The sequence below is a fragment of the Anomaloglossus baeobatrachus genome, unplaced genomic scaffold, assembly GCF_048569485.1.
Source record: "Anomaloglossus baeobatrachus isolate aAnoBae1 unplaced genomic scaffold, aAnoBae1.hap1 Scaffold_3270, whole genome shotgun sequence".
In the NCBI taxonomy this organism is placed as follows: Eukaryota; Metazoa; Chordata; class Amphibia; order Anura; family Aromobatidae; genus Anomaloglossus; species Anomaloglossus baeobatrachus.
Genome location: NW_027442657.1, coordinates 43,428 through 70,728, shown reverse-complemented (window position 1 = coordinate 70,728; position 27,301 = coordinate 43,428). Strand labels below are relative to the sequence as shown.

The 27,301-nt window shown below is 51.0% G+C and overlaps 8 non-coding genes and 2 pseudogenes across 8 annotated transcripts; all 10 read left to right on the top strand.

Annotated features, from left to right (window-relative positions):
* Window positions 1-312: 312 nt before the first annotated feature.
* LOC142270439 (U2 spliceosomal RNA) lies at window positions 313-505 on the top strand. Its single transcript, XR_012735738.1, has one exon. It is a non-coding gene; the product is annotated as a U2 spliceosomal RNA (small nuclear RNA).
* Window positions 506-1,892: 1,387 nt separating this feature from the next.
* LOC142270447 (U2 spliceosomal RNA) lies at window positions 1,893-1,996 on the top strand (annotated as a pseudogene).
* A 5,429-nt stretch (window positions 1,997-7,425) lies between these two features.
* On the top strand, window positions 7,426-7,631 carry LOC142270438 (U2 spliceosomal RNA; annotated as a pseudogene).
* Window positions 7,632-9,018: 1,387 nt separating this feature from the next.
* LOC142270436 (U2 spliceosomal RNA) lies at window positions 9,019-9,209 on the top strand. The gene has a single exon (XR_012735737.1). It is a non-coding gene; the product is annotated as a U2 spliceosomal RNA (small nuclear RNA).
* Window positions 9,210-10,596: 1,387 nt separating this feature from the next.
* Window positions 10,597-10,787, top strand: LOC142270427 (U2 spliceosomal RNA). The gene has a single exon (XR_012735728.1). It is a non-coding gene; the product is annotated as a U2 spliceosomal RNA (small nuclear RNA).
* Window positions 10,788-12,174: 1,387 nt separating this feature from the next.
* On the top strand, window positions 12,175-12,365 carry LOC142270425 (U2 spliceosomal RNA). Its single transcript, XR_012735727.1, has one exon. It is a non-coding gene; the product is annotated as a U2 spliceosomal RNA (small nuclear RNA).
* An 8,062-nt stretch (window positions 12,366-20,427) lies between these two features.
* On the top strand, window positions 20,428-20,618 carry LOC142270424 (U2 spliceosomal RNA). The gene has a single exon (XR_012735726.1). It is a non-coding gene; the product is annotated as a U2 spliceosomal RNA (small nuclear RNA).
* Window positions 20,619-22,005: 1,387 nt separating this feature from the next.
* Window positions 22,006-22,196, top strand: LOC142270423 (U2 spliceosomal RNA). Its single transcript, XR_012735725.1, has one exon. It is a non-coding gene; the product is annotated as a U2 spliceosomal RNA (small nuclear RNA).
* Window positions 22,197-23,583: 1,387 nt separating this feature from the next.
* LOC142270422 (U2 spliceosomal RNA) lies at window positions 23,584-23,774 on the top strand. Its single transcript, XR_012735724.1, has one exon. It is a non-coding gene; the product is annotated as a U2 spliceosomal RNA (small nuclear RNA).
* A 1,387-nt stretch (window positions 23,775-25,161) lies between these two features.
* LOC142270421 (U2 spliceosomal RNA) lies at window positions 25,162-25,352 on the top strand. Its single transcript, XR_012735723.1, has one exon. It is a non-coding gene; the product is annotated as a U2 spliceosomal RNA (small nuclear RNA).
* Window positions 25,353-27,301: the final 1,949 nt, after the last annotated feature.

Sequence of the window (27,301 nt, the reverse complement as noted above, 5' to 3'; positions counted from 1 at the left end):
CCAACACCCGGTTGGAGGTCCGGTTAGCCTTGGGCTGAGAAACCAACACCGGTTGACGGTCCGGGCAGTTTCGGCTGCGAAACCAACAACTAGTAGCTCTCTACTCCACTTGGGTAAGATGCCTGGGTGGACGCTGGGAGCAACGACAAGGCTCAACCAGGCTTCGTCTTGGGGGAGCACCGAAGATCCCTGACCCTTGCTGTGGCCTTCTGGCTCGGAGGGACGGGGTTGATTTTTGGGGACCCTCTCCTCACGGTGGGGTCCACACGAATCCTAGCCTTTGCACTGTTTTTGGTGTGACTTCGGTCATGCATTTTTTGTGGTGCTTTGGAAAGCTTCATTAAATCAAAAATCTGTTCTTATCAGTTTAATATCTGATACGTCCCCTATCTGGGGACCATATATTAAATGGATTTTTAGAACAGGGAGATGGAAAAAGAGCTTGCTCTGTCCACTCCACGCATTGACCTGGTATTGCAGTACCTCCAGGAACGGTGCACCCCTTCTTAACCCAGTTTCCAAAAGCAGAACTCAATTCACCTGATTCATATTAGCCCGATTTAATGAATTGGAAGAAAGCATACGTCTTCATATGCACCTCAATTTGGCCCATTCACTTTTCACACTTCCTCCTTTTGTTTTTTATCTTTCACACTTTTGACTTTCTTTATTCATCCAAATAGCAAACTCATCACCACTCAACCTGACCAACTCGGCTATGTCCCCGTGCTGCAGTTCTCTGTCTTATCTAGATCATTTGCAATTGAATGGAATAGATCCCTTTTGGACAAAGTGGATTCACCTGCTGCTGCAGTGACCACAGGTGTGATAACATCTAGAATTGGCATCTGGTGCGATCTCTCCGCTTCCACTCCAAAGAAAGTTACCTGTTTATTCCTATCATGCATTGGTTTTTGGGGTTTTCTTTGAGTAATGATGATCTCTTTAGTAGTCTGTTGGCGCCCTCTCCTGGAGGAATAGTTTGCTTGCTCTTGGACATTCTAAAAGAGAGGTCATGATAGACATTGAGCTTCTGAGCTCAATTGGGGACAGTCATGGGTGATGAATGTTTGCAACCTACTGCGAAGCCTCATACCGCAATATAAGGAACGTCAAATACTAAGAAAGGGCGGCCTATGAAAGAATTACTACTTTCAATAAGTACACTTAAACGGCTAATTGGGAATAGAAAAACTGTAAAAAGCCCTCTGAGAAAGCCCCCCTCTAACCTTTGATAGTAAGCTTTTCTGTAGTCTGCCTGTTGATGTATTTTCCGTTTGAACTGTGCACAACATGAAGAGACGGAACACTGGCGGCTTGTCACAATGCCCCCCGATGACATCACAATAGCGCTGCTGCCTAGAAAACAAGCTGCGCAGAAGAAGTTGTTCTTTGGGTGGGAGGGTGGGCTAGTGGAAGGAGGGGGCAATCTCTTTTTTTCCCGGGTGGTAGGGGGATGACAGGAGAAGGGAAGCGGGTGGTGAGAAAGGTACAGAGGGCAGGGTTTGGGGGCTGGGAAGGAAAGGGAAAAGATTAGGGTTTGGGGATGATGAAAGGGCTTTCTACGGGTAAGGATGGCAAAGGGTGGCAGTGACGGAAAGTCAGGCAACCTGTCCTGTCCGTCTTTTTGTATCGTGAATTGGAAAGACTGCAAGGGGGAGGGGAGTTGCTTGCGCCCTAAAGGAGGAGTTATTCAGATTCATTGCAGTGGGCGGCGGCTGCAAAACGCACCATTCTTCTTGTTTTGGCTCTGCAAAGCAGCCTTTTCAAGGGTTGGCTTGGGTGACAAAATGTCTTGTGTAGGCGTGGGTTTGTCTCCCTCTCGCTCTCTCTCCCTAAGATGTGTCCGGCATAGGCCAGGGTGCCACTCGAGGCCCAAACCAATTCTGGTTATCGCTTCTCGGCCTTTTGGCTAAGATCAAGTGTAGTATCTGTTCTTATCAGAACAAACTGAGCTAGCTACACTTGACGAGATACGATCAGGGAGACAAGCTCCGAAGCCCAGCCGAGACCGGAAGAGGGAGATCGGACGGAAGAAGAGCTTGGCAGAAAGAAGCAAGAAGACGAAGGCTCGGAGAAGACTTGGGGAGACCAGAGGAACTTCGAGGAGGAACACAGCGGGAGAAGACACCCGGAGAAGAATCCAAGATCCAGCTCCGGGAACTCAAGCAGGAACCAGCCATGGCAAGCAAGCCAGAGAAGGCAGCCAAGAAGGCTCAGGACCCAGGGACCTCCAGGAAGGCTCATCCAGAGGCTTCTTCGGCCCAAGAGGCCCCTACCTCCGACGCCAGCCAGCCGGAGGGAGCCCGGACGCCGCCTGAAAAGGCTCCAACCCTGGAGCCTTGGATGCGGCAGACGGTCGCCCTGAAGCTGAAGGCGGTGGATGGTAGGTTGCCGGACATGTCCAGCGACGTGTTCTGCAAGAAGATGATTCTGGATCAGGGCTTCTCCAGGGCGGAAACCCTGAGTGTCCAGACCTTCATGACTGGCATTTTTCTGGTAACCTTTGCCACGGTGAATGCCTGCAGGAGATACTGGGAGGCGATGAACGCAGCGATGCCGGACTCCCCTTTTCATTCTTTTTTAGGATCCTGTCCTATACAGAGGGATGAGAAGAGGATCACGGTCTCCATGCGGAACCCGCACACCCCAGGAAGAGACATCTCCACGTTCCTGGGACGTCTCTGCACAGTGGTGAGGGAGCCATCCCACATCCTTAACGGCAACGGATTCTGGACGGGTAAGTGGTCAGTAACCGTTCGACTCTACAGGGAACCAGCATCCGAGGATGGTCTCCAGCACCTGCCCCCGACATTCTCTCTGGGAAACTCCTTTGGTCTCATCTACTACCCGGACATGCCACACAACTGCAGGAAATGTGGCGGGAAAGGGCATTCGATGAAGACCTGCAAGGAGGACGCCTGCAGGGTTTGCCGGGTGACAGGACACAGCTCCAAGGACTGCCCAAAGAAGAAGACTTGCAACCTATGTGGACAGGCGGACCACCTTTACAAGGACTGCCCACAGCGGGAGAAATCCTGGGCAAGGGTTGCCGCGGCGACCCAGTATCGGGTAGTCACAGCTTCGTCGACCAAGGCAGCTACGACCAAGGCCACAGAGGCCAAGGACAAGGCGGCCAAGAACCCGGCGACCGTGGCTCCAGCCGATGCCCCAGCAGCCACGGAGTCCAGGGAAAAGAAGGGTAAGAAAACTGTTGCCCCCTCCCTGGTCCCCCCCCCTGTCACCCCTGTCCAAACCCCTCCCCCCCCGGCCAACCCTACTGAGGATTCCACTACCTCCACCTCATTTCCCTACTCCTCAGTTGGTCTCCTCACCCCCCCCCCAAAGCCCACTCTCCCTCCCCAGACCATGAGAGCAGAGGGCCTCAGCACTCTTGCACTTTTCACCGAGGAGGATTTTCCAGCTCTTGTCTCCTCAAGTACAGGCCAAAGGAAAAGGAAGGTGGAAGATAGTCCTGTCGCAGAACCTTCCAAGCTGTTCATTGTGGACCCCAATCCACCCCAGGAAGAGGAGGATGGCCTCCTCCCAGAACCGGACGTGTTGGAGCAGATGGTGGAGTCCCTTGTGGCCGAAGAAGAAATGGAGGAGTCGGAAGCCACTGAGGCACCATCCCTGCTCGAGCAGCTAGAAGAAGAGGGTCTGCTGGAGATACCCTTACCAGCAGGTGCCAAAGAGGAAGAACCGCCCGACCGGAGTGGTAACTAAGGCACACCGCCTGCTCTAACTTTCTCTTTCCTCCAATGACTGCTAACATTAACATCTTTTCCATTAATGTTAGGAGCATCAGAGACAAGTTCCGACGTCAGACAATTTTTGCGTTCCTTAACACTCAGTCTAGTGATGTATTTTTCCTGCAGGAATGCTCCCTTCCCTCCTCTAGGTCCTTCAACCATCTGGCCAGGGAGTGGACCCATGGCCCATCCTACTGGTCTGGCGGGGGCGACTGTAGGTCCGCGGGGGTCGCCGTGCTGATCAGGGGAAGCGCCTTCACATTGGACTCTGTTCAGGAAATCGTCTGCGGCAGGTTACTGCTCGTGGATGGCACCTGGGCGGGAGAACCTGTCAGGTTCATCAATGTGTATGCTTCTCCTGTGAAGAGCGATCGACTGGAGCTCCTCCAAGCCCTGCGCCCTCAGCTCGCTACCGCCAGGACGGTAGTGATGGCCGGGGATTTCAACTGCCCAATTGAGGAGGATGGACGCAGTTCTGGAACGGCTGCCAAGTTGGACGTCACATCCAAACTGCTCATTGAGATGGTGACCGAAGCCTCTCTTGTGGACGTTGTTGGCTCCATCGGACACGGATCCGTGAACTATTCATGGTGCCGATCCGATGGCTCGCTGCGTTCCAGGATTGACTTTGTGTTTACCTCTCGGGCGGTTGGGCGGAGTGGGCACTCGATGGTCCCCTGCTTCTTCTCTGACCACAGAGCCATTCACTTTCAAGGTGTGCTGGGCCATGGCTTCCCCATTGGCCCGGGCTCCTGGAAGCTGAACTGCTCTCTGCTGGAAAAGGGTGAGATTCTGGAGGAGCTTAGAGCTGCCTACTCCACGTGGCGGGCCTACAAGGCGGGCTTCCAGTCTGTTTCTGACTGGTGGGAATACGTTAAACTCGAGTTCCGTTTCTTCTTTCAGGCAAAGAGTCAACAACAGGCGTGTCTGAAGAGGAGGGACTTCAGGAGACTCCAGCGTGAGCTGCGTTCCCTGCAGGACCTTCTTCGATGCGGCTGGGACGTGAGAGAGGAGCTGGAGGAGACTAAGAGGAGCCTGAAAAGGCACTTCGAGGAGGAGTCCGAGCGAATTGTCTTCCGTTCCAAAGTGGAGAACCTGGAGAAGGGTGAGAAATGTAACTCGTTCTTTTTCAGGAAACTCCACGCCGGTCACACGCCCATGAATGAACTACGAGACGAGAGTGGAAGCATACGACGCGGGAAAGAGAATGTGATGAAGGTCGTCAGCGACTTCTACAGCGAACTCTACGCCCGCAAGACTACTGACCCCGAGGCCGCCGATAAGTTCCTGTCAGGTATCACTAACCATCTTGACCCTGCAGACGCGGCGGCCACGGACGTTCCTCTGACGGTGGACGAGCTGCTCTCGGCCGCCAAATCCTTTAGTTCTGGCAGGACACCGGGCAGTGACGGCCTCCCAGCAGAGCTCTATGTAGCGCTGGGAGACCTAATCTGTCCGGACCTGTTAGGGCTGTATGAGGAGATGGTGGCGGAGGGCAGAATGCCTCCATCTCTGAGGGAAGGAATGGTCACGATCCTGTACAAGCGTAAAGGAGAGAGGTGCGACCTGAAGAATTGGCGTCCCATCACCCTTCTGAATGTCGACTACAAGATCCTGGCCAAGACGATGGCAACGAGACTGAAGACGGTTATCGGACGGATCATCCACCCGGATCAGACCTGCGGCATCCCCGGACGTCGCATCGCAGACAGCCTGGCTCTCATGCGGGACACGGTCGAGTACATCAAAGCCCGCCGGGTGCACGCAGCCCTGATCTCGTTGGATCAGGAAAAGGCCTTCGACCGTGTTTCCCATGAGTTCCTGGGCAAAGCTCTGCACAGGTTAGGTTTGGGTAACATGTTTTGTTTGTATGTCCAACTAATGTATTTTGATATTCACAGCTCGGTGTTGGTAAACGGCTGGAAGACTGACCCCTTCCCGGTCCTCTCAGGGGTCAGACAAGGCTGTCCTCTGTCACCTCTTCTTTTTGTTTGTGTTATAGAACTCTTTGCAGAGGCTATCCGGCGGAATGGAGAGATCAGAGGGATCACCGCACCAGGACCAGAACGCTTCGAGGTCAAGTGCTCGCTCTACATGGACGACGTGACCGTCTTCTGCGCGGACCGGCGCTCAGTCGACACACTCGTCCAGACCTGTGAGACCTTCGGACGGGCTTCGGGAGCCAAAGTCAACTGCGGGAAGTCGGAAGCCATGCTCTTCGGGGACTGGCAGCCGGCCTCTTCCGCCCCCTTCCCTTTCAGCATCCAGCCGGATTTCATCAAGGTTCTTGGAGTCTGGTTCGGGAAGGAAGGAGCAGCCCTCAAGTCCTGGGAGGAACGCTTGACCAAGATCACCCAACGGATCGGTCTGTGGAGCCTCAGACGCCTCACCTGTGAGGGCAAAGCACTGGTCCTGCGTAACGAGGTACTGCCCGTGCTGCAGTACACGGCCCAGGCCTGGCCCCCCCTTGCCACCGTGTGCAGGGCCATTACCAGGACGGTGTTTCGTTTTGTCTGGGGATCCAAGATGGACAGAGTAAAGCGGAGCATCATGTACAAGGATCCTCGCAAGGGTGGGAAGGGCGTACCCGATATCCCCACCCTCCTGCGATCCTCCTTCGTATGTGACTGCGTTCGCCGAACTCTGCGAGTCAAGAGAGGTTCCGCGGGTGGGTCCATGTCTCGCTTCTTCCTGCTCCCCCTTTGGAGACGGTTAGGCTGGGACAAGTGGGACAGCTCCTTCCCCTACAACTGGACGGCGCCATGGTTCTACGGAGACGTGGTTCGGTTTGTGAGGGAACACCAACTGGAGGGACTCAAGCCTGATTTGTGGAAGCCAAAGACTATCCACAAACTCATCAGAGCCAAGGACGAAATGGAGAACATTCCAGGACTTCATCACGACACACTGGAGACTGTTTGGACAAACGTGTCATCGGCTGGATTGACCAACGGGCACAAGGACTTGTCATGGATGGCGATACAGGGCGGACTGCCCGTCCGGTCATTCATGCACGCCCGGAACCTGTGCAAAACCCGGTACTGCCCAAGGTGCCCCTTCGTGGAGGAAACATCGCTGCACGCCTTTTGGGACTGCCGTTTCGCACAGCGCCTGTTGGTTGCCCTGGAGGATGACCTGAGGAACTCCGTCCCCAGAGGGAGCCTATCGTACCATTCCGTACTTTATGGACTCTTCCCTGGGACTCACACCGTTGGAGCCATCCAGGAGGCTTGGCGCCTTATGAACTGCTTTAAGGACGCTATTTGGGTCGCCAGGAACCGGCTCATCTTGAAGAGGGAGAGGATGTCTATCCAGGATTGCCGCAGGCTGATCCACAGCCTGCTCAGAGACTATTCCATCATGGACAGTCCGGACGACAGCGCCGAGGAGGAGGTTTAGACCTCTTCCATGCCCCCTCCCTCCTTTTCCCGTTATGTGCGTCTTTCAATAAAGCTTCGGGCCTGTGATTTCCCCACCCTATCCCCCTTTTCCCCTACCCCCATCCCCCAATCGCCGGTTCGTCGTTATTTATTGTCTAACTTTTTCTTTCAGCTTGAGTGTTATGGATAAGCATAGGAGCGTGATGTATAGTTTAGTGCGTCGTACTCTATGGCTATGTAAGAAGGATTGTATATTTCTGTGTGTACGGGGCTGCGGCACTGTACACGGTTTGTTACCTTTTTGTGAGTAGTGCATGATAATAAAGATGCTGTTAAATCAAAAAAATCTGTTCTTATCAGTTTAATATCTGATACGTCCCCTATCTGGGGACCATATATTAAATGGATTTTTAGAACAGGGAGATGGAAAAAGAGCTTGCTCTGTCCACTCCACGCATTGACCTGGTATTGCAGTACCTCCAGGAACGGTGCACCCCTTCTTAACCCAGTTTCCAAAAGCAGAACTCAATTCACCTGATTCATATTAGCCCGATTTAATGAATTGGAAGAAAGCATACGTCTTCATATGCACCTCAATTTGGCCCATTCACTTTTCACACTTCCTCCTTTTGTTTTTTATCTTTCACACTTTTGACTTTCTTTATTCATCCAAATAGCAAACTCATCACCACTCAACCTGACCAACTCGGCTATGTCCCCGTGCTGCAGTTCTCTGTCTTATCTAGATCATTTGCAATTGAATGGAATAGATCCCTTTTGGACAAAGTGGATTCACCTGCTGCTGCAGTGACCACAGGTGTGATAACATCTAGAATTGGCATCTGGTGCGATCTCTCCGCTTCCACTCCAAAGAAAGTTACCTGTTTATTCCTATCATGCATTGGTTTTTGGGGTTTTCTTTGAGTAATGATGATCTCTTTAGTAGTCTGTTGGCGCCCTCTCCTGGAGGAATAGTTTGCTTGCTCTTGGACATTCTAAAAGAGAGGTCATGATAGACATTGAGCTTCTGAGCTCAATTGGGGACAGTCATGGGTGATGAATGTTTGCAACCTACTGCGAAGCCTCATACCGCAATATAAGGAACGTCAAATACTAAGAAAGGGCGGCCTATGAAAGAATTACTACTTTCAATAAGTACACTTAAACGGCTAATTGGGAATAGAAAAACTGTAAAAAGCCCTCTGAGAAAGCCCCCCTCTAACCTTTGATAGTAAGCTTTTCTGTAGTCTGCCTGTTGATGTATTTTCCGTTTGAACTGTGCACAACATGAAGAGACGGAACACTGGCGGCTTGTCACAATGCCCCCCGATGACATCACAATAGCGCTGCTGCCTAGAAAACAAGCTGCGCAGAAGAAGTTGTTCTTTGGGTGGGAGGGTGGGCTAGTGGAAGGAGGGGGCAATCTCTTTTTTTCCCGGGTGGTAGGGGGATGACAGGAGAAGGGAAGCGGGTGGTGAGAAAGGTACAGAGGGCAGGGTTTGGGGGCTGGGAAGGAAAGGGAAAAGATTAGGGTTTGGGGATGATGAAAGGGCTTTCTACGGGTAAGGATGGCAAAGGGTGGCAGTGACGGAAAGTCAGGCAACCTGTCCTGTCCGTCTTTTTGTATCGTGAATTGGAAAGACTGCAAGGGGGAGGGGAGTTGCTTGCGCCCTAAAGGAGGAGTTATTCAGATTCATTGCAGTGGGCGGCGGCTGCAAAACGCACCATTCTTCTTGTTTTGGCTCTGCAAAGCAGCCTTTTCAAGGGTTGGCTTGGGTGACAAAATGTCTTGTGTAGGCGTGGGTTTGTCTCCCTCTCGCTCTCTCTCCCTAAGATGTGTCCGGCATAGGCCAGGGTGCCACTCGAGGCCCAAACCAATTCTGGTTATCGCTTCTCGGCCTTTTGGCTAAGATCAAGTGTAGTATCTGTTCTTATCAGTTTAATATCTGATACATCCCCTATCTGGGGACCATATATTAAATGGATTTTTAGAACAGGGAGATGGAAAAAGAGCTTGCTCTGTCCACTCCACGCATTGACCTGGTATTGCAGTACCTCCAGGAACGGTGCACCCCTTCTTAACCCAGTTTCCAAAAGCAGAACTCAATTCACCTGATTCATATTAGCCCGATTTAATGAATTGGAAGAAAGCATACGTCTTCATATGCACCTCAATTTGGCCCATTCACTTTTCACACTTCCTCCTTTTGTTTTTTATCTTTCACACTTTTGACTTTCTTTATTCATCCAAATAGCAAACTCATCACCACTCAACCTGACCAACTCGGCTATGTCCCCGTGCTGCAGTTCTCTGTCTTATCTAGATCATTTGCAATTGAATGGAATAGATCCCTTTTGGACAAAGTGGATTCACCTGCTGCTGCAGTGACCACAGGTGTGATAACATCTAGAATTGGCATCTGGTGCGATCTCTCCGCTTCCACTCCAAAGAAAGTTACCTGTTTATTCCTATCATGCATTGGTTTTTGGGGTTTTCTTTGAGTAATGATGATCTCTTTAGTAGTCTGTTGGCGCCCTCTCCTGGAGGAATAGTTTGCTTGCTCTTGGACATTCTAAAAGAGAGGTCATGATAGACATTGAGCTTCTGAGCTCAATTGGGGACAGTCATGGGTGATGAATGTTTGCAACCTACTGCGAAGCCTCATACCGCAATATAAGGAACGTCAAATACTAAGAAAGGGCGGCCTATGAAAGAATTACTACTTTCAATAAGTACACTTAAACGGCTAATTGGGAATAGAAAAACTGTAAAAAGCCCTCTGAGAAAGCCCCCCTCTAACCTTTGATAGTAAGCTTTTCTGTAGTCTGCCTGTTGATGTATTTTCCGTTTGAACTGTGCACAACATGAAGAGACGGAACACTGGCGGCTTGTCACAATGCCCCCCGATGACATCACAATAGCGCTGCTGCCTAGAAAACAAGCTGCGCAGAAGAAGTTGTTCTTTGGGTGGGAGGGTGGGCTAGTGGAAGGAGGGGGCAATCTCTTTTTTTCCCGGGTGGTAGGGGGATGACAGGAGAAGGGAAGCGGGTGGTGAGAAAGGTACAGAGGGCAGGGTTTGGGGGCTGGGAAGGAAAGGGAAAAGATTAGGGTTTGGGGATGATGAAAGGGCTTTCTACGGGTAAGGATGGCAAAGGGTGGCAGTGACGGAAAGTCAGGCAACCTGTCCTGTCCGTCTTTTTGTATCGTGAATTGGAAAGACTGCAAGGGGGAGGGGAGTTGCTTGCGCCCTAAAGGAGGAGTTATTCAGATTCATTGCAGTGGGCGGCGGCTGCAAAACGCACCATTCTTCTTGTTTTGGCTCTGCAAAGCAGCCTTTTCAAGGGTTGGCTTGGGTGACAAAATGTCTTGTGTAGGCGTGGGTTTGTCTCCCTCTCGCTCTCTCTCCCTAAGATGTGTCCGGCATAGGCCAGGGTGCCACTCGAGGCCCAAACCAATTCTGGTTATCGCTTCTCGGCCTTTTGGCTAAGATCAAGTGTAGTATCTGTTCTTATCAGTTTAATATCTGATACGTCCCCTATCTGGGGACCATATATTAAATGGATTTTTAGAACAGGGAGATGGAAAAAGAGCTTGCTCTGTCCACTCCACGCATTGACCTGGTATTGCAGTACCTCCAGGAACGGTGCACCCCTTCTTAACCCAGTTTCCAAAAGCAGAACTCAATTCACCTGATTCATATTAGCCCGATTTAATGAATTGGAAGAAAGCATACGTCTTCATATGCACCTCAATTTGGCCCATTCACTTTTCACACTTCCTCCTTTTGTTTTTTATCTTTCACACTTTTGACTTTCTTTATTCATCCAAATAGCAAACTCATCACCACTCAACCTGACCAACTCGGCTATGTCCCCGTGCTGCAGTTCTCTGTCTTATCTAGATCATTTGCAATTGAATGGAATAGATCCCTTTTGGACAAAGTGGATTCACCTGCTGCTGCAGTGACCACAGGTGTGATAACATCTAGAATTGGCATCTGGTGCGATCTCTCCGCTTCCACTCCAAAGAAAGTTACCTGTTTATTCCTATCATGCATTGGTTTTTGGGGTTTTCTTTGAGTAATGATGATCTCTTTAGTAGTCTGTTGGCGCCCTCTCCTGGAGGAATAGTTTGCTTGCTCTTGGACATTCTAAAAGAGAGGTCATGATAGACATTGAGCTTCTGAGCTCAATTGGGGACAGTCATGGGTGATGAATGTTTGCAACCTACTGCGAAGCCTCATACCGCAATATAAGGAACGTCAAATACTAAGAAAGGGCGGCCTATGAAAGAATTACTACTTTCAATAAGTACACTTAAACGGCTAATTGGGAATAGAAAAACTGTAAAAAGCCCTCTGAGAAAGCCCCCCTCTAACCTTTGATAGTAAGCTTTTCTGTAGTCTGCCTGTTGATGTATTTTCCGTTTGAACTGTGCACAACATGAAGAGACGGAACACTGGCGGCTTGTCACAATGCCCCCCGATGACATCACAATAGCGCTGCTGCCTAGAAAACAAGCTGCGCAGAAGAAGTTGTTCTTTGGGTGGGAGGGTGGGCTAGTGGAAGGAGGGGGCAATCTCTTTTTTTCCCGGGTGGTAGGGGGATGACAGGAGAAGGGAAGCGGGTGGTGAGAAAGGTACAGAGGGCAGGGTTTGGGGGCTGGGAAGGAAAGGGAAAAGATTAGGGTTTGGGGATGATGAAAGGGCTTTCTACGGGTAAGGATGGCAAAGGGTGGCAGTGACGGAAAGTCAGGCAACCTGTCCTGTCCGTCTTTTTGTATCGTGAATTGGAAAGACTGCAAGGGGGAGGGGAGTTGCTTGCGCCCTAAAGGAGGAGTTATTCAGATTCATTGCAGTGGGCGGCGGCTGCAAAACGCACCATTCTTCTTGTTTTGGCTCTGCAAAGCAGCCTTTTCAAGGGTTGGCTTGGGTGACAAAATGTCTTGTGTAGGCGTGGGTTTGTCTCCCTCTCGCTCTCTCTCCCTAAGATGTGTCCGGCATAGGCCAGGGTGCCACTCGAGGCCCAAACCAATTCTGGTTATCGCTTCTCGGCCTTTTGGCTAAGATCAAGTGTAGTATCTGTTCTTATCAGTTTAATATCTGATACGTCCCCTATCTGGGGACCATATATTAAATGGATTTTTAGAACAGGGAGATGGAAAAAGAGCTTGCTCTGTCCACTCCACGCATTGACCTGGTATTGCAGTACCTCCAGGAACGGTGCACCCCTTCTTAACCCAGTTTCCAAAAGCAGAACTCAATTCACCTGATTCATATTAGCCCGATTTAATGAATTGGAAGAAAGCATACGTCTTCATATGCACCTCAATTTGGCCCATTCACTTTTCACACTTCCTCCTTTTGTTTTTTATCTTTCACACTTTTGACTTTCTTTATTCATCCAAATAGCAAACTCATCACCACTCAACCAGAAAGCCATGGAACCCATAGGGTGGAGGGGCGACATGACTAGAGGGAAGGGAAGGAGTGATGGGGTTAATGGAAACAGGAATGGTTTGTTTATAAGGCAGAATAAAAGGGATTGGTGGGTAGGAGGAGTTCCCTGGAGGAAGAGGTGGGACAGTTGAGGGGTGTAAGTAAAGGACTTTGACTTACCCCCTCTCTCTTGACTTCCGGATATGGAACGATCTGACTGGAGAGGTTCCTATAAGGTGTCAGGACGTCACCTTCTATTTCTCCATGGAGGAGTGGGAGTATTTAGAAGGACACAAAGATCTGCACAAGGACGTCATAATGGAGGTTCCCCAGCCCTTCACATCACCAGACTTCCGGATATGGAACGATCCGGACGTGCGACAGGATGGCTGCTACCCGGGACCAGCGGATTCATCATGGCAGTGCACGGGCCCCTGGCAGCGCGGTCCCACGCCTTGGCTGCTGGGGGTTAACCTGTTGGCACTTTCCCCTCGCTCCCCTGTCAGCTGCGGGCGGCGTCCCCCCTCCCTCATATCTCAGGTACTTGCCGTGTGCGGGGGGAGCGAGGAGGAGATGTGAGAGCCCCTTCGGGGACCCTCCGCGGTAGGACGTGGGCAGGGCAGTACTCAGCTGCTGCTCCGGCCGCGGGAGGAATCTCCGTCCGGGCTGCGGCAGCCGGGAGGGGGGCGTGGCTTGTCTGCGGCCTATTTCCGGTCCGAGCCGCGGCCTGGATTGCTGGATGCGGCGGCTCCCGGACGGGGAGAGCGCCCGGCGGTGACAGAGGCCAGCTTTACCCCTCGCGGACGGTGGGGGGGGGCCGCGGAGCTGCAGCCAGTGGTGGGTCCGGCACCAGGGCAGGCGGGCCTGGGGCGACGGGTGCCCAGGAGGCGTCGGTGAGTGGGGGTGACGGCAGGGGCCCTGCGGTTTCTGCTTGGTCACCCAGATCAGGTTGCAGCTCCCGGCCGCGGCGGTCTCCCCCAGGAGGGGGAGGGCCCAGCGGACAGAGGCTTTCATGGGGCCCAGGAGGGCTGGATGCGGCGGCTCCTGGCCAGGAGAGCGCCCGGCGAGGACGGAGGCCAGCGTTACCCCCCCTTCCCCCGTGGGTGGAGGGGGGGGTGGCCGGGGGGCTGCAGCCAGCAAGGGGTCCGGCACCAGGGCAGGCGAGCCTGGTGCGACGGATGCCCGGGAGGCGTCGGTACGTGGGGGTGACGGCGGGGACCCTGCGGTCCCCGCCTGGTCACCCAGAGCAGGCGTGCAGCTCCCGGCAGCGGCGGTCTCCCCCAGGGGGGCGAGGACCCGGCGGACGGATGCCTTCTGGGCCCAGGTGGGCAGGAGGCTGGCGGCTCTGGATGGGAGTCTGCTGGCAGCGGGTCGGGCCACAGGTACCCCCTGTCCTTGCAGGCAGCAGGGGGGGGTCGGGCCAGAAGATGAGGCCCGCGGTGGCAGCCCGTGGGTCGGGACGGTTCCCGGGGTTGTCGCCACGGGACAGAAGATGGAGCTTGGAGGATGGTGCCCACGCGGCGTACCAGGAGGACGGCCGTGGTGGTGGCAGCGCTTCGGCGGCGTCTGCATTACATGAGCCAGAGGCGGTCGGCTCCAGCGAGGAGGAGGAGGAAGCAGCGACGGAAGAATCAGACGTCTGGATGGCGTGACTTTTATTCCAGGATACGCCAGGTCGCGGTCGGGTGAGACGGCCGTGGATTCGGCAGGGTTGGGGCGCAGTTGGTGGGGGGGGGCGGCTGCGGACACGGCAGCGCCGAGTGGGTTTGTGTTTTGACAAGGTATGGGGTTTACTGCAGTGGTGTATACGGTTGTGGAGAGTGCGCATGCACCGCCGGCGGCATGGACGGGATCGGTGGTTAGTAGGCGCAGGTGCGGCAGGCAGAGTGAGGGCGCATGAGGCGGCAGGGGAGCAATTTCGGGCAGAGGCGGCAAGGGCTGTGACAGAGTGAGTGGTGAGGAGCGAAGAGGGGGATGAGGTGGTGCATTGGGCTGACAGTGGTCAAGTGTGAGAGTTATGGGTGCTGGGGGGGGGCTCACTTGCTGGAGGATGTGAGGGATAAGATTTGAATGGGGGAACGTGTAGCAATAGTTTCGCTGCTCCCCCTGGAACAGTTTCACCTGGATTAGGTTAAGCCAAGTGATTCCAGGAAGGATAAGTAGAGGGAGGGGAGCGCCGGTGGAGGCTCACCCCTCGTACATTTGCAACGTGGCTGCGGGCATTTGCGTTTTTGGCAAGGGTATCGGGGGAAGGAATTGGGTAATTGGTTCGGCATGGTTCGGTTATATGGATCCATTTGGGGTGGCTTGTTAGGTCATATGGCGGTTTAGTCTGGCTTCAGTACGCCGTGTAATTTCAGCAAGGGAAGGTGTTGCGTGCCAGTATGCGGTAGGAGCATACGGGCACATCCTTATGGCTGCAGTGGATGGCGGCTCCTAGTCAGCCCCCCCCTTTTGGGGGGTAGTTGGCTGTTCGGGGCGTGGAACCCCGGCGACACGGTCGATGAGGGTTTTTTGGGGGGAATAGAATGATGGGTGGTGCAGATTTGGCGCGGACGGTTGTCTTAAGCATACGTGTTGGGTTGTGGTAAGGAACATAGTAATTCTGCGTCTTTCTATTTATATTGGTGGATCTTTGCCTCCTTATTGGAAGTTTGTGCTGGGCTAGGGGACACCTGGTGGTTGTCAGTGGAAAGAGGGGTCAGGACGTGGCTTTGGGCAGGATGGGTGGGCCATTCGGGGCCCTCCTTGTCATGATTGGGTTTCTCTGTTGGTGGGTAGTGCCGGAAATGAGCTGTATATAGATGTATATATTTCGGCTTGTTCAAAACGTATCTTATCTGGAGGAGTCATCGGTGTATGCCTGCTTGGCTCCAGAATTGTCGGCGGTTTATTATGTGTCGTTGGACAGAGGGTGGGATTTGGTAAAGGCGGTGAGCCGTGGAGCATTGATGGCAAAGGTGGATTTGGAGGCGGCATTTAGGTTGTTACTGGTCCACCCTGCTAGCTAGCAGTTCTGGTGCTGCGGTGGGGAGGGGAGTTATTATTATGCTGATCGGTGGGGGCTAATGGGTTTTGTCTTATTTTATGTTCCGTTGGGGGCGGTTATTTCTTTGTGGAGTGGTTTGTGCGTGGTGTGTCCCAGCTTACACCTCTTATTCATTATAGGTTGATTCTCTTTACATCGGGTTGGCGGGTTGATGATTCGTTGAGGTTGTTTGTTTCATTGCAGATGGTGGTGGATACTCTTTTGGGCCTGTTGGCGCAGGCGAAGACTGAGGGTCCAACGCCAGTGATACAGTTTGTGGGGGATAAAGTTTGATGTTATGGTCAGAAAGGTAGGATTCGTGGGTAATGGTGTGGTCCTATGGGCTGCGATAGAGGCAGTTAGGTCAGCTAAGACGGTGCGGTTTCAGGCGGTGCAGTCTTTGCAGGGGCGGTCGAACCACGGGTGCAGAGTTACGCCGCTGGGGGGCGTGTCTGCTGGACGGCTGGCGATGGCTGCGCCAAGGGTGCAGCCATCGGATCATTTGTGTGTGGTCACGAAGGAGATCAATGACGATCTGATGGTGTAGGAGGTTTTTTCTTACGGCGATTTAGTGGCCGCGGATTGTGGCTGGGTAAGGTGGTGCCTGATGGAACGTAGCTGCGGTACTCGGATGCAGCGGGTCCAGTTGGTTTTCTGGTTGGGCATTGTGGGGTAGCGCTTCCAATCGGTGGTAGTAGTCGGGTTGGGGAGGTTGGCAGTTTTTCCAAGAGGAAGGTGTGCTGTCATTCTGACTATCAGTTGGTGGAGAATTCGATTAATAGTTGGTTTGCTAATCCTGGGGCCAAAGGTGGCGTACTTGCGACAGTTGGTTTCGCAATTGTATGCGTTTAAAAAAAAAAAAAAAAAAAAAAAAAAAAAAAAAAAAATGGTATGCGTGGCGCAACCAGTACTGGGGTTCGCCAAGGGAATAGCAGCTGCTTTGTTTCCTTCCAGTTCTGCAGGTCTCGGGAGTTGAGGCCGCGTAACAGACGAGGTGGGCACGGTGTGTCCTGAGGGCTTGTGGAGTCTGGTGTGGCTGTGTTGGGGAGCGGCTCGGTGCCCAGTGACTGAGGTTATTTGGGGCTGATATCCAGAAGTGTGGGTGGCGCAGATAACGTTGTTTGGGACAATGTGTGAGGAAGGCCCGGTGGAGTATTTGGTGGGGGCGTTGGCAGTGGTGATTAACGGTTTTCAGGCTGCTAGGCCGGCGTCAGCAGTGGAGCAGAGGGTGGCGGCTGTGGCTGTCTTGTTGAGGATTAGATGTGGAGAGATGTTTTCGCAGGATCTTAGTGCGCGGCAGGCCTTGAAGGGTTTGGTCGTAAGGGTGTGAGGCAGCGGGATACAAGGGTCCGTCTCCGTTGTTTTGTGGCAGCGTTTGGTGAGTGGTTTGTGGTGGCTATGTTCATCTGAGCACGAGCAGGTTTTGTTTCCCTTGTCCAAAACGGTTTGTGTTAGCCTTTTGGGAGGCTTTGAGATTGTGGGGTTGGTCAGCCCATCTACGGTTAGGAGCGGAGGTTGGATGTTGGAGGATGTGTCCGAGGTGGTGCAGTGGGTTGAGCGCCGGCTTTGTCGCTCACCGAATCAGATTAGGCGGGTGGTGAAGGTTGGTGTTGTTATACGCGGTCCCGGGTGCGGAATTTATGTTGTGAGGACGCCCAGGATTATTATTGTGTCGCGTTTGTTAAGGTACCATTTTGTGGCAGCGCTGCAGACTGGATTGCAGGTGGCGGGGGTGGGCGCCCGGAATACTACGGGTCGTCTTCCTTCTGGATTGGGCTTCCACGGAGGCCCCTCGGTGGGCTCAGAAAAGGGGTGGTGAGAAGTATTGGGAGGTGGGAGTCCTCTTGTTTCGGTGTTACGTTGGCCTCAGTTGTTATCGGGTTAAGGCCAATGGGGGCGTTTGAGTCTTTTGGGAGTGGAATGGGTTGGCGTAACAGGTTGGTGTTATCTGTGGGTTTATAACCTCTGGGTTTTGTGGTGAGGGTGTGCCTCATTTGGATATTTGGGCATTCGTTGGTTCTCGGGGCCTCGACGGTCTGAGGCTCGCCCAAATTTTGCCAGTGGGGTCTGGACGGGTCGATGGTACTGGTCCAGTGAGTGGGAGGCAGCGATTAGGTATCTCGAGAAGTTATTTATGAATGTTTTAAAAAAATAAAAAAAAAAAAAAAAATTGTTGGTTTGTTGCATTGTGGAAGACATACCCGGGCTTAATCGTGGGGTAGTTTTTGATAGTGTGACCGGTTTGGAATGGCGTGTGGCTTGTGCGGTAGGCAGTATCAGTATCAATCGAGCCTTTATTGGGGGGCGGCGCCTAAAGTTGGTGGCGCTGAACTGGTGGTTTTGGTGATGCGATGGGGGTGCATCTTAACGTTCTTGGTGCTGTTTGTGGACGCTGGGATTGCGTGGAGGTGTGGTACAAGCTTTTGGTGTGTGGCGGGTCCAGGCCACGTAAGGAGTCACGTGCCCTGTCCTGTGGCGGGGGGTAGGTCTGGTCCAGAGGCGGTTGAAGGCAATGGTAACTGGACAGAGAGACACCATCTTGGTATGGTGGCTCCAGGTTCCGGGATGTTGCAGGCACGGGGTTCTGCAAAGTTGGAGGGTTAATCCGTAGGTGATTAATACCTCATCTCTGGGTCGGTGTGTTGCGGCCAGGGATACTGGGGTGAGAAGTGGTTCCTGGACTGGGCCTACTCAGGGTTGTATATTTACTGTATTGGTTACTGTGTTACCTATTGTTATTTGTTGGGGTCGCCCGTTGGACGGCGCCCCCTTGTGTTAGTATGTAAATAATAGGTAATAAAGGCTGCTGTGGCCAATTTTAAACCAAGTCACATGCAGTTCGTGTATTATTTACAGATGGTATTGGTGGGTAACACACATACAGCACGACTGGAGAATCCTTCCTCAATGGTCAAGAAAGCCATGGAACCCATAGGGTGGAGGGGCGACATGACTAGAGGGAAGGGAAGGAGTGATGGGGTTAATGGAAACAGGAATGGTTTGTTTATAAGGCAGAATAAAAGGGATTGGTGGGTAGGAGGAGTTCCCTGGAGGAAGAGGTGGGACAGTTGAGGGGTGTAAGTAAAGGACTTTGACTTACCCCCTCTCTCTTGACTTCCGGATATGGAACGATCCCCGCCCACCCTCCCTTGTGTTTAATACCGAGGGGAATTTTGTCTGGGTTGTTTCTTTGTCACAGCAGCGGGGGGGTAGGTCTGGTCCAGAGGCGGTTGAAGGCAATGGTAACTGGACAGAGAGACACCATCTTGGTATGGTGGCTCCAGGTTCCGGGATGTTGCAGGCACGGGGTTCTGCAAAGTTGGAGGGTTAATCCGTAGGTGATTAATACCTCATCTCTGGGTCGGTGTGTTGCGGCCAGGGATACTGGGGTGAGAAGTGGTTCCTGGACTGGGCCTACTCAGGGTTGTATATTTACTGTATTGGTTACTGTGTTACCTATTGTTATTTGTTGGGGTCGCCCGTTGGACGGCGCCCCCTTGTGTTAGTATGTAAATAATAGGTAATAAAGGCTGCTGTGGCCAATTTTAAACCAAGTCACATGCAGTTCGTGTATTATTTACAGATGGTATTGGTGGGTAACACACATACAGCACGACTGGAGAATCCTTCCTCAATGGTCATGACCAACTCGGCTATGTCCCCGTGCTGCAGTTCTCTGTCTTATCTAGATCATTTGCAATTGAATGGAATAGATCCCTTTTGGACAAAGTGGATTCACCTGCTGCTGCAGTGACCACAGGTGTGATAACATCTAGAATTGGCATCTGGTGCGATCTCTCCGCTTCCACTCCAAAGAAAGTTACCTGTTTATTCCTATCATGCATTGGTTTTTGGGGTTTTCTTTGAGTAATGATGATCTCTTTAGTAGTCTGTTGGCGCCCTCTCCTGGAGGAATAGTTTGCTTGCTCTTGGACATTCTAAAAGAGAGGTCATGATAGACATTGAGCTTCTGAGCTCAATTGGGGACAGTCATGGGTGATGAATGTTTGCAACCTACTGCGAAGCCTCATACCGCAATATAAGGAACGTCAAATACTAAGAAAGGGCGGCCTATGAAAGAATTACTACTTTCAATAAGTACACTTAAACGGCTAATTGGGAATAGAAAAACTGTAAAAAGCCCTCTGAGAAAGCCCCCCTCTAACCTTTGATAGTAAGCTTTTCTGTAGTCTGCCTGTTGATGTATTTTCCGTTTGAACTGTGCACAACATGAAGAGACGGAACACTGGCGGCTTGTCACAATGCCCCCCGATGACATCACAATAGCGCTGCTGCCTAGAAAACAAGCTGCGCAGAAGAAGTTGTTCTTTGGGTGGGAGGGTGGGCTAGTGGAAGGAGGGGGCAATCTCTTTTTTTCCCGGGTGGTAGGGGGATGACAGGAGAAGGGAAGCGGGTGGTGAGAAAGGTACAGAGGGCAGGGTTTGGGGGCTGGGAAGGAAAGGGAAAAGATTAGGGTTTGGGGATGATGAAAGGGCTTTCTACGGGTAAGGATGGCAAAGGGTGGCAGTGACGGAAAGTCAGGCAACCTGTCCTGTCCGTCTTTTTGTATCGTGAATTGGAAAGACTGCAAGGGGGAGGGGAGTTGCTTGCGCCCTAAAGGAGGAGTTATTCAGATTCATTGCAGTGGGCGGCGGCTGCAAAACGCACCATTCTTCTTGTTTTGGCTCTGCAAAGCAGCCTTTTCAAGGGTTGGCTTGGGTGACAAAATGTCTTGTGTAGGCGTGGGTTTGTCTCCCTCTCGCTCTCTCTCCCTAAGATGTGTCCGGCATAGGCCAGGGTGCCACTCGAGGCCCAAACCAATTCTGGTTATCGCTTCTCGGCCTTTTGGCTAAGATCAAGTGTAGTATCTGTTCTTATCAGTTTAATATCTGATACGTCCCCTATCTGGGGACCATATATTAAATGGATTTTTAGAACAGGGAGATGGAAAAAGAGCTTGCTCTGTCCACTCCACGCATTGACCTGGTATTGCAGTACCTCCAGGAACGGTGCACCCCTTCTTAACCCAGTTTCCAAAAGCAGAACTCAATTCACCTGATTCATATTAGCCCGATTTAATGAATTGGAAGAAAGCATACGTCTTCATATGCACCTCAATTTGGCCCATTCACTTTTCACACTTCCTCCTTTTGTTTTTTATCTTTCACACTTTTGACTTTCTTTATTCATCCAAATAGCAAACTCATCACCACTCAACCTGACCAACTCGGCTATGTCCCCGTGCTGCAGTTCTCTGTCTTATCTAGATCATTTGCAATTGAATGGAATAGATCCCTTTTGGACAAAGTGGATTCACCTGCTGCTGCAGTGACCACAGGTGTGATAACATCTAGAATTGGCATCTGGTGCGATCTCTCCGCTTCCACTCCAAAGAAAGTTACCTGTTTATTCCTATCATGCATTGGTTTTTGGGGTTTTCTTTGAGTAATGATGATCTCTTTAGTAGTCTGTTGGCGCCCTCTCCTGGAGGAATAGTTTGCTTGCTCTTGGACATTCTAAAAGAGAGGTCATGATAGACATTGAGCTTCTGAGCTCAATTGGGGACAGTCATGGGTGATGAATGTTTGCAACCTACTGCGAAGCCTCATACCGCAATATAAGGAACGTCAAATACTAAGAAAGGGCGGCCTATGAAAGAATTACTACTTTCAATAAGTACACTTAAACGGCTAATTGGGAATAGAAAAACTGTAAAAAGCCCTCTGAGAAAGCCCCCCTCTAACCTTTGATAGTAAGCTTTTCTGTAGTCTGCCTGTTGATGTATTTTCCGTTTGAACTGTGCACAACATGAAGAGACGGAACACTGGCGGCTTGTCACAATGCCCCCCGATGACATCACAATAGCGCTGCTGCCTAGAAAACAAGCTGCGCAGAAGAAGTTGTTCTTTGGGTGGGAGGGTGGGCTAGTGGAAGGAGGGGGCAATCTCTTTTTTTCCCGGGTGGTAGGGGGATGACAGGAGAAGGGAAGCGGGTGGTGAGAAAGGTACAGAGGGCAGGGTTTGGGGGCTGGGAAGGAAAGGGAAAAGATTAGGGTTTGGGGATGATGAAAGGGCTTTCTACGGGTAAGGATGGCAAAGGGTGGCAGTGACGGAAAGTCAGGCAACCTGTCCTGTCCGTCTTTTTGTATCGTGAATTGGAAAGACTGCAAGGGGGAGGGGAGTTGCTTGCGCCCTAAAGGAGGAGTTATTCAGATTCATTGCAGTGGGCGGCGGCTGCAAAACGCACCATTCTTCTTGTTTTGGCTCTGCAAAGCAGCCTTTTCAAGGGTTGGCTTGGGTGACAAAATGTCTTGTGTAGGCGTGGGTTTGTCTCCCTCTCGCTCTCTCTCCCTAAGATGTGTCCGGCATAGGCCAGGGTGCCACTCGAGGCCCAAACCAATTCTGGTTATCGCTTCTCGGCCTTTTGGCTAAGATCAAGTGTAGTATCTGTTCTTATCAGTTTAATATCTGATACGTCCCCTATCTGGGGACCATATATTAAATGGATTTTTAGAACAGGGAGATGGAAAAAGAGCTTGCTCTGTCCACTCCACGCATTGACCTGGTATTGCAGTACCTCCAGGAACGGTGCACCCCTTCTTAACCCAGTTTCCAAAAGCAGAACTCAATTCACCTGATTCATATTAGCCCGATTTAATGAATTGGAAGAAAGCATACGTCTTCATATGCACCTCAATTTGGCCCATTCACTTTTCACACTTCCTCCTTTTGTTTTTTATCTTTCACACTTTTGACTTTCTTTATTCATCCAAATAGCAAACTCATCACCACTCAACCTGACCAACTCGGCTATGTCCCCGTGCTGCAGTTCTCTGTCTTATCTAGATCATTTGCAATTGAATGGAATAGATCCCTTTTGGACAAAGTGGATTCACCTGCTGCTGCAGTGACCACAGGTGTGATAACATCTAGAATTGGCATCTGGTGCGATCTCTCCGCTTCCACTCCAAAGAAAGTTACCTGTTTATTCCTATCATGCATTGGTTTTTGGGGTTTTCTTTGAGTAATGATGATCTCTTTAGTAGTCTGTTGGCGCCCTCTCCTGGAGGAATAGTTTGCTTGCTCTTGGACATTCTAAAAGAGAGGTCATGATAGACATTGAGCTTCTGAGCTCAATTGGGGACAGTCATGGGTGATGAATGTTTGCAACCTACTGCGAAGCCTCATACCGCAATATAAGGAACGTCAAATACTAAGAAAGGGCGGCCTATGAAAGAATTACTACTTTCAATAAGTACACTTAAACGGCTAATTGGGAATAGAAAAACTGTAAAAAGCCCTCTGAGAAAGCCCCCCTCTAACCTTTGATAGTAAGCTTTTCTGTAGTCTGCCTGTTGATGTATTTTCCGTTTGAACTGTGCACAACATGAAGAGACGGAACACTGGCGGCTTGTCACAATGCCCCCCGATGACATCACAATAGCGCTGCTGCCTAGAAAACAAGCTGCGCAGAAGAAGTTGTTCTTTGGGTGGGAGGGTGGGCTAGTGGAAGGAGGGGGCAATCTCTTTTTTTCCCGGGTGGTAGGGGGATGACAGGAGAAGGGAAGCGGGTGGTGAGAAAGGTACAGAGGGCAGGGTTTGGGGGCTGGGAAGGAAAGGGAAAAGATTAGGGTTTGGGGATGATGAAAGGGCTTTCTACGGGTAAGGATGGCAAAGGGTGGCAGTGACGGAAAGTCAGGCAACCTGTCCTGTCCGTCTTTTTGTATCGTGAATTGGAAAGACTGCAAGGGGGAGGGGAGTTGCTTGCGCCCTAAAGGAGGAGTTATTCAGATTCATTGCAGTGGGCGGCGGCTGCAAAACGCACCATTCTTCTTGTTTTGGCTCTGCAAAGCAGCCTTTTCAAGGGTTGGCTTGGGTGACAAAATGTCTTGTGTAGGCGTGGGTTTGTCTCCCTCTCGCTCTCTCTCCCTAAGATGTGTCCGGCATAGGCCAGGGTGCCACTCGAGGCCCAAACCAATTCTGGTTATCGCTTCTCGGCCTTTTGGCTAAGATCAAGTGTAGTATCTGTTCTTATCAGTTTAATATCTGATACGTCCCCTATCTGGGGACCATATATTAAATGGATTTTTAGAACAGGGAGATGGAAAAAGAGCTTGCTCTGTCCACTCCACGCATTGACCTGGTATTGCAGTACCTCCAGGAACGGTGCACCCCTTCTTAACCCAGTTTCCAAAAGCAGAACTCAATTCACCTGATTCATATTAGCCCGATTTAATGAATTGGAAGAAAGCATACGTCTTCATATGCACCTCAATTTGGCCCATTCACTTTTCACACTTCCTCCTTTTGTTTTTTATCTTTCACACTTTTGACTTTCTTTATTCATCCAAATAGCAAACTCATCACCACTCAACCTGACCAACTCGGCTATGTCCCCGTGCTGCAGTTCTCTGTCTTATCTAGATCATTTGCAATTGAATGGAATAGATCCCTTTTGGACAAAGTGGATTCACCTGCTGCTGCAGTGACCACAGGTGTGATAACATCTAGAATTGGCATCTGGTGCGATCTCTCCGCTTCCACTCCAAAGAAAGTTACCTGTTTATTCCTATCATGCATTGGTTTTTGGGGTTTTCTTTGAGTAATGATGATCTCTTTAGTAGTCTGTTGGCGCCCTCTCCTGGAGGAATAGTTTGCTTGCTCTTGGACATTCTAAAAGAGAGGTCATGATAGACATTGAGCTTCTGAGCTCAATTGGGGACAGTCATGGGTGATGAATGTTTGCAACCTACTGCGAAGCCTCATACCGCAATATAAGGAACGTCAAATACTAAGAAAGGGCGGCCTATGAAAGAATTACTACTTTCAATAAGTACACTTAAACGGCTAATTGGGAATAGAAAAACTGTAAAAAGCCCTCTGAGAAAGCCCCCCTCTAACCTTTGATAGTAAGCTTTTCTGTAGTCTGCCTGTTGATGTATTTTCCGTTTGAACTGTGCACAACATGAAGAGACGGAACACTGGCGGCTTGTCACAATGCCCCCCGATGACATCACAATAGCGCTGCTGCCTAGAAAACAAGCTGCGCAGAAGAAGTTGTTCTTTGGGTGGGAGGGTGGGCTAGTGGAAGGAGGGGGCAATCTCTTTTTTTCCCGGGTGGTAGGGGGATGACAGGAGAAGGGAAGCGGGTGGTGAGAAAGGTACAGAGGGCAGGGTTTGGGGGCTGGGAAGGAAAGGGAAAAGATTAGGGTTTGGGGATGATGAAAGGGCTTTCTACGGGTAAGGATGGCAAAGGGTGGCAGTGACGGAAAGTCAGGCAACCTGTCCTGTCCGTCTTTTTGTATCGTGAATTGGAAAGACTGCAAGGGGGAGGGGAGTTGCTTGCGCCCTAAAGGAGGAGTTATTCAGATTCATTGCAGTGGGCGGCGGCTGCAAAACGCACCATTCTTCTTGTTTTGGCTCTGCAAAGCAGCCTTTTCAAGGGTTGGCTTGGGTGACAAAATGTCTTGTGTAGGCGTGGGTTTGTCTCCCTCTCGCTCTCTCTCCCTAAGATGTGTCCGGCATAGGCCAGGGTGCCACTCGAGGCCCAAACCAATTCTGGTTATCGCTTCTCGGCCTTTTGGCTAAGATCAAGTGTAGTATCTGTTCTTATCAGTTTAATATCTGATACGTCCCCTATCTGGGGACCATATATTAAATGGATTTTTAGAACAGGGAGATGGAAAAAGAGCTTGCTCTGTCCACTCCACGCATTGACCTGGTATTGCAGTACCTCCAGGAACGGTGCACCCCTTCTTAACCCAGTTTCCAAAAGCAGAACTCAATTCACCTGATTCATATTAGCCCGATTTAATGAATTGGAAGAAAGCATACGTCTTCATATGCACCTCAATTTGGCCCATTCACTTTTCACACTTCCTCCTTTTGTTTTTTATCTTTCACACTTTTGACTTTCTTTATTCATCCAAATAGCAAACTCATCACCACTCAACCTGACCAACTCGGCTATGTCCCCGTGCTGCAGTTCTCTGTCTTATCTAGATCATTTGCAATTGAATGGAATAGATCCCTTTTGGACAAAGTGGATTCACCTGCTGCTGCAGTGACCACAGGTGTGATAACATCTAGAATTGGCATCTGGTGCGATCTCTCCGCTTCCACTCCAAAGAAAGTTACCTGTTTATTCCTATCATGCATTGGTTTTTGGGGTTTTCTTTGAGTAATGATGATCTCTTTAGTAGTCTGTTGGCGCCCTCTCCTGGAGGAATAGTTTGCTTGCTCTTGGACATTCTAAAAGAGAGGTCATGATAGACATTGAGCTTCTGAGCTCAATTGGGGACAGTCATGGGTGATGAATGTTTGCAACCTACTGCGAAGCCTCATACCGCAATATAAGGAACGTCAAATACTAAGAAAGGGCGGCCTATGAAAGAATTACTACTTTCAATAAGTACACTTAAACGGCTAATTGGGAATAGAAAAACTGTAAAAAGCCCTCTGAGAAAGCCCCCCTCTAACCTTTGATAGTAAGCTTTTCTGTAGTCTGCCTGTTGATGTATTTTCCGTTTGAACTGTGCACAACATGAAGAGACGGAACACTGGCGGCTTGTCACAATGCCCCCCGATGACATCACAATAGCGCTGCTGCCTAGAAAACAAGCTGCGCAGAAGAAGTTGTTCTTTGGGTGGGAGGGTGGGCTAGTGGAAGGAGGGGGCAATCTCTTTTTTTCCCGGGTGGTAGGGGGATGACAGGAGAAGGGAAGCGGGTGGTGAGAAAGGTACAGAGGGCAGGGTTTGGGGGCTGGGAAGGAAAGGGAAAAGATTAGGGTTTGGGGATGATGAAAGGGCTTTCTACGGGTAAGGATGGCAAAGGGTGGCAGTGACGGAAAGTCAGGCAACCTGTCCTGTCCGTCTTTTTGTATCGTGAATTGGAAAGACTGCAAGGGGGAGGGGAGTTGCTTGCGCCCTAAAGGAGGAGTTATTCAGATTCATTGCAGTGGGCGGCGGCTGCAAAACGCACCATTCTTCTTGTTTTGGCTCTGCAAAGCAGCCTTTTCAAGGGTTGGCTTGGGTGACAAAATGTCTTGTGTAGGCGTGGGTTTGTCTCCCTCTCGCTCTCTCTCCCTAAGATGTGTCCGGCATAGGCCAGGGTGCCACTCGAGGCCCAAACCAATTCTGGTCATCGCTTCTCGGCCTTTTGGCTAAGATCAAGTGTAGTATTGTTCGAAAAGGTGGTTTAAGGCTCCGGCCACCTTAGTACAATGATACAATGCACACTGGAAGGTTGCGCTTGTTAGTACTTTGGGAGGATAGTATATCCATCTAGAGGAAACCATGGCCCTACCAGGATCGAGGCTATTAGACTGAGTAAGTGTGGGGGTTATGGTGCAATGTGCCCCAGGAATGGACACCCTGGAGGGAGTCTGAACTTGCTAGGTTGGGACCCTGGTAAGCCTCAGACTCTGTCGCACGCCGCGCCTTGCCTATTCATACTTTCCAAGCATATTGCCCTATCCCGGCCTTCTGGCTAAGAAGGGAAATTTTTATAATCCCGGTCGGAGGTCCGGTCAGCTTTGGGCTGAGAAACCAACACCCGGTTGGAGGTCCGGGTCAGCTTTGGCTGAGAAACCAACACCCGGTTGGAGGTCCGGTTAGCCTTGGGCTGAGAAACCAACACCCGGTTGGAGGTCCGGTCAGCCTTGGGCTGAGAAACCAACACCCGGTTGGAGGTCCGGTCAGCCTT